Source organism: Desarmillaria tabescens (assembly GCF_030435595.1).
Source record: "Desarmillaria tabescens strain CCBAS 213 chromosome Unknown EV420scaffold_205, whole genome shotgun sequence".
Lineage (NCBI taxonomy): Eukaryota > Fungi > Basidiomycota > Agaricomycetes > Agaricales > Physalacriaceae > Desarmillaria > Desarmillaria tabescens.
In genome coordinates this window covers 41,829-48,118 of record NW_026848504.1, presented here as the reverse complement: position 1 = coordinate 48,118, position 6,290 = coordinate 41,829, and positions in this window count along the sequence as shown.

Genomic DNA, 6,290 nt, shown 5'->3' with positions numbered 1-6,290 from the left:
GCATAGTGCCTCAATCAGTACCAGCGTGTCGCAATAGTAGCAGAAACCAATTGATGCCAGTTAAGATGGCTGAGGAATTCAGCATAGGTGAGCCTGAGAAACTTATACCTCGTCCGTTATTTACTAATGTAACTCGTGTAGTCTAGTAGTTCATTACACGAGCACACTTTCGCCGCCTACGATCCCGTACGATAATGTCATCATTCCCGTCGACTTTAGATTATATTCCCGTGTATCGGAATTAAAACCTGCGACGTTTTCAAATGCTCTGCACGCACTGTGCACAACTATGACTAAAGAACCAAGAATTGAGATGTCCAGTACAAAAGGATTTACGATCCCACACCGCGTGGATTACTCTGTGTTCCGTTAATTGGCTCTAAGAATTCTGGTGGAAAGATAGGGCTGCTCTCTGCATCCACCTGCGTAATCGGTTGGAGTTACTATTCACCTCTTCGTGGGTCCTACATGATTCCTTTTTTTTCTTTCTGGATCTAATCCGTTTCATTACAGTTTGAATGAAGAATGAAGTGTCGCTACTTGAATTTCATCGTACCCGTGCATTCATGTTAATCGTGAGTCCATGAGGACCCACGTGTCAAAGTTCCACAGATGGTCGCAGCTGGTATTACTGGGTCTTTATCCGACCTGGAGACGTCAGTGCCGTTTCTTCGGTATGCCCGTTTTTCTTCATTCTCGTCGATCTGTATCGTTTATCTCTGTTAACATCAAAGATTGACTCAGACGAATGATTCTGCTACGAACGTCTATGCCGAAGGTTGCCTGCGAAATCGAAACACGGAGAACTCGATGACCAACACGCATCGTTACCATGGACGAGAGGGAAAACATCACTGCGAGTTCTGTGAGCCTTTGATAACATAGGTATGTTCATTATCTGACGTCGTCTTGATATTACTGAATGTGCAGCAAATTGTCAACGTGCGAATGTTTTGACCACCAAGTTCACGCCCTGGTTCAGCTTCAAGTCTCGGCTCGAGTGTGTCAATGTCGGCGGCGATTGGTCAGCACCGCTCGGAACTATACGAGTACTTTCGTTGGCAGGAGGAAGGTACATCTGCTTCAGCGCCTTTCTCAGCTCAGACATTTCCTTCCGCATGTTCTACGACTTACGATGCATGTGTTTACAAAGTCAAAAGGTTTGCTACGTGTCAATGACTTTTCCTGTGTATTACACGACGACGATTGACTTGACAGTACCCGTTTTCCTCTGCTTTCAATGCAATGTCTTCGAACATACGTGCAACGCTTTCACGATTTCCCGTGTGGATGTAAATATGCAAGGAATCAAAGCTCCACTTGCTAGCTTGGGAGCACCAGCCTTCTTTGTTCTACGCGGTAGGTACTCCCATCCCTCCCGATTGGTTTATGATTTTTTGATATTTAGTTAGCGGTACTTTTCCTTGTCTTACGTCAGCAAGGCCCTTCACAGATGAATTGTTGTGGTCCGCCAACACTGTTCCATGCGCAGCGAGCCTGGTTTGCGGCGGCAAACTTGCCGAGGGCACGGCTGCAAAATGTCGCCTCTAACTCAATGAAAAATGGCTTATGGCACGGAGAAGTGTCTGAAGCAATCCCTGAGAAAGTCACCAAAATTTACAAGCGTTTAGCTGATGTCTGCCCCTCCCAATAACCAAAGTCGAGGTACCTGAAGGAGATAATCAACCGTGCATGGTATCATTACTGTTCTCAGCGTCATTTCTATATAGACTGACTATCACTCCGTATCATAGCCTCGTCATAATAATGTACAGTTTCCAGCTTGACTTGGCTTTCCTGGTTATCTGAATTGGCGCGATTGCGGGGGTTTATTTAACGTTGGTAACAATGCGATCGAACGTCTGTATATCATAATGAAACGCGGGCCAGTAATGTCATGAGAACATTCTGATAAACTAACGTGCTTCGAGCGGCAAAGTTGACTAGCGCCGTCTCCAACAATTTGGCTGCTCCGCGGAGATCGCCAGAAGCTGAAAACTGGAGGGCCTGTTCCTTATCGTATGGTCCATCAATTTTGATCGAGAAGCGCATACACTGTGGCGAGTCATGTTAATGCTCGAGACTGGTCTGCAGTTCAATGCCATGTGCGGCGGGTTTGTCATTGCACCGGGGGATTATATGGCCGGTGAGAGATAGTTCTATTCGTGGATGTTCATAACTTGGAAGACCGGTCCGTGTCTCTGCTTTTTCGTAGTTCTCAATACGGACATTTCCTTAAGTGACCTACTACTATGCTGCTCACGATCGGTTGTTCCACGACAAGCTCGTAGTATAAGATAAGGTAGTGATGACTAGAACGTGTAGGAATACTTTGAATGTAAGAACGCAAGAGCCTATCACGAGAATAAGGAACAGGGAGCCATCATATCTCGAGTGAAGTAGCTGTACAATTAGTTAGTCACAGCAGAATGTTCAAGGACGACCGGTTCAGGACATACAGAATAAATATACGAGAAAATGACCAAAAGGATCCTCAGATAAGTATTTCAGTTATATGGAAAGCGGCGATAGTGATAGGAGACATTGGTTGGAAATTACGCGGCACGAAAAGCAGAGTGACTTCGGACAAAAGCAGCGATAGCGATAGAAAAGGATGATCACAAATTGGGAGAAAGTTCGCGGCGCAGGGGCGCGCGGAGCAAGAATGGCGTTTAGTATGAGACCTGAGGACAAGGGGCTGGTAAGCGATAGAAAACTAGAGAATGGAAAGAGAAATACACGGATTTATATCCAGGCCGTTTACTTGAATGGGCATCCTGGTGCATGGTCACCCCTCCATCCGCAGTGGCAGCATTGTGGCTCATTGGGTCTGCGGTACATGAAACATTGGCGCCCCCGACGATGGCGACTGCGAAGTTATGTTGGACACTTTACGATCGCATGGATAGTAGTCCTTGCTGGAGGGCGTCGAGGAGAATGACGACGAAATGCACATGATGAATTGTGAAATAAGAGGATAAGAGGGGCGGTACTGGTTTAGATGTAAGGCAGGGATTGACTGAGGATCGTTTGGGAGAAAGAGGTCTGCCTTATATCAGGTCCTAAGAAGGTATCCATATTTAGTACTGGTATCAAAGAAATATAATGTGTCGCGCCGCACAGAAGATATCGGACTTGGCTAAACCGAGATCTCTGACTAACCGATGGCGGCGCGAAAAGTTGTAAGCAGAGGGTCATATTCCATTCTAGCTAGTAAAGTGCTTGAGCCGTTCCAGAAAAAGACATCGAGTTCCCGCGTCAAGGGCGCACAAGCCTGACATAATCTTCCTACCGTAAGAAAGACATGTCTTCAATGTCATTGATCTGGGCAGCAACGAGGATACTTCCAGAGCATTGGATCCAAGAATACCAAGAGGTCCTGCAGGGGTTGCGGTGTATGAAACAAAATGAACCAGAACTAGAGGGGAAAAGCCAAGAATATCTGTAGGCGGTTGGTTGCCATATACGTCACAGTTTATCATATGTCGTGTAGTAGCGTTCGTGAAAGGCCTGGCTGTCGGGTGTGACGTTAACATTATGAGCCAGAAGTTAACCGTCTGCAACCAACCAACAAGCAATACGAAGCCAGGAATAGAAAAGAGAAGAAAAGCCAAAGCAACCTGATATTACAAATTCAAGGTCCGTGGGATCGTTGCACGCGATTCTCCCTATCAATGAGCACCGCCACTACGTTCTCATCAATTTTAAGACGACCTAATCTTGAATTAACTCAAGCTTCTCCTGCGATATATATGGGATCTGCGAGGATATGAATAAATTGAATCGAAAAGCGCTGGTATTCACTAGGAGCACGGGTCCGACATTACTTTCCCTAATGCTTCTTTGCAATCACGCAGTTCGGGTTTCTAATTCCGAGAAGACTTGGAAAGTATAGACGTAGTAACACATTCCGACTTCGTTGAGACTTGCATCTGATAGGGCGATGAATGTGGCTGACTCAGGGTTTGGTTTGGGCCGACATTGTCATCATGATTCACTAACGGTTCCGGCCCTTACTCTCTCTGCCAGAATCTTCCCACATTCAAACCGTCGCGACTCAGTAACGGCACGGCCTTTCGTACCTTCTTTTGAGGTATCAGTCTATTTTCGGATTTTCAACTTACTGGTATGATTCGTCAACGGTACTGGTCCCCCGAAAATTGGTATAAGACATGCTTCTGATATGCATCTCCGGTAGTAGCACGAACTTCAATTCAGTAGCTGACGGCCAATTGATGGTATAGGACACGAGCTCAACGACATTCAATTGAAGGCTGCACATAGACATAATATAAGGCGAGTAGTCGGAACTTAGCTGTCATTTTTTTACGTCTCTAGTAACGACAACCAGTGCTTTCGTGTTGTCTTGCCTTTGACCAACCCAAAAAGAATGTTTTTGTGCATACAGGGGTCGTGACCTTCCCGGAAAGAATTCGCACTTAAACCATGAAGCCCCACGGGGGTGATCATGGAATACTGGGAGTAACGAGGTTAAGTGACCGCATTCGTACTCGAATCATTTCTTGGCGGAGAATCGTTCCGGCACGTGGTAACTGTCAGGTCAGCATCCTATCCCTGAAGATCATATAAACACGGTTGCCTTGACCCAAACCTACACGGTGTAATACGGCGGGTAACACACTGAGGCATATTTGCCTTGCACGGAGATCCTCACGTTATCAAATGACCCTGAGAATGATTGAAATAATAACTCATTTCCCCGCGTTTAAACCACTTCGTTTTCCAGCTTCAGTAACTCACAGGTGTCTGGATCCCATTTAGATTTCTAGGTTTTAGAATGTATATATGCATGCCTCAGGCGAGACTCTGGTTCTCGATCAGTTCTCGCTTGGTATTTAAATTTCCTGGGAAATGCACATCTTTCCTTCGCCTCAGAATCGCCTCTCACGAGATCCGAGATTGTTCGATATTACGCGTAAGGCATATGTAATTTGAAAACTCATCTCTGATTCTGATTGCAAGCCTGAAGGCTGACATATTTAGAGGGCTGCGTTGAATAGAATCTTATTGCGGTCCTCAACCTCCGGTAGAGTCATCGATAGCATCAAATATACCTGGAGTACCCGTCAAAACTCAACGCCGTCTTCCAATATAGTCTGGTCTCTCCTGATTTTCATTACTGAGAATCGTATGATAAGATTTCTACAAATGCTTACTCGATTATAGAAAGAACTGAGTTGATGAAACACGATCCTATCATGTCCATGAAATCAATTTAGTAGGTAGCATCTGCGTGAGGATGAAGGTACCTTCATTCTCGTCTATTATCAAGCATAGTAAGTAGTCTCCCTTACCAAGACTTTAAATCTCGACAGGAGAGCAACCGATATCTGAAATGGAGAGCGCAGGTAAAGCCCGATCGTTTGAAGCTTCATCCCTTACAAATACTGCCTACCGAGTAAGGCACAGTATGAGACGTTATCTTTTCCGGCCTGTTTTATTACTCAAATCAATATTATCCAAGTCTTCCTTCGCTTATGAATCTATAGAGTCTGCGGGTTAAAATGCCGCGGAGCCGCGGGGGTATCGCACCGAAGAACCTGACGAGATGAAGAGTAGATGCCAGAAGCCACCAGAGACGGGAATATAGCAGCTGATTTCCGTAATGCCCTGCATATTCCAAACAATTCACAACTTCGGTGTGTAAACTGTCCAATACGCTTATAGTGTGCAGTCCTAACGTTCGCTGGTTCACTCTGAGGTTTGAAAAGTACAAGAGAGTATTACAATGCGTAAGGACATGCAGATGAAGAATCGTCAGTCTGACTATCGTTCTGACCCACTTGTATGACTCAGACAATAGTGATCATTGGGCATGCACCGCTCAAATCTATCATCTATGAACCCTGCCAACCGGCACTGTGGCAACAATGTCAATAGGGGCGGTCAGAGTCGCGATTCTGAGGCGATTCTGACCATGATTCTGAAGACGATTATGGTTCCATAATCGTGGGAGAATCGCGAGGAACTCTGACCACCCTTGGCTCTTCGACGATTCTGACCACGATTCTGATGTCGGTTATGTAAGGCGGCTTCTAAGCTTTTGACGTCAAGGGTTGACAGGGACAATCGAAACCATGATCGCCGTGACTGAGAATCGCGAGAATCGTCGAATCGCCTCCAAAGAGGCGATTCAACGATTCTGCACGATTCACGATTCTCCCACGATTCTGTCAACAAAATCGCATCCATAATCGTTGCCATAATCGTGCCATAATCGTGTCAGAATCGCGACTCTGACCACCCCTAATGGAATGATGATTCTCCTA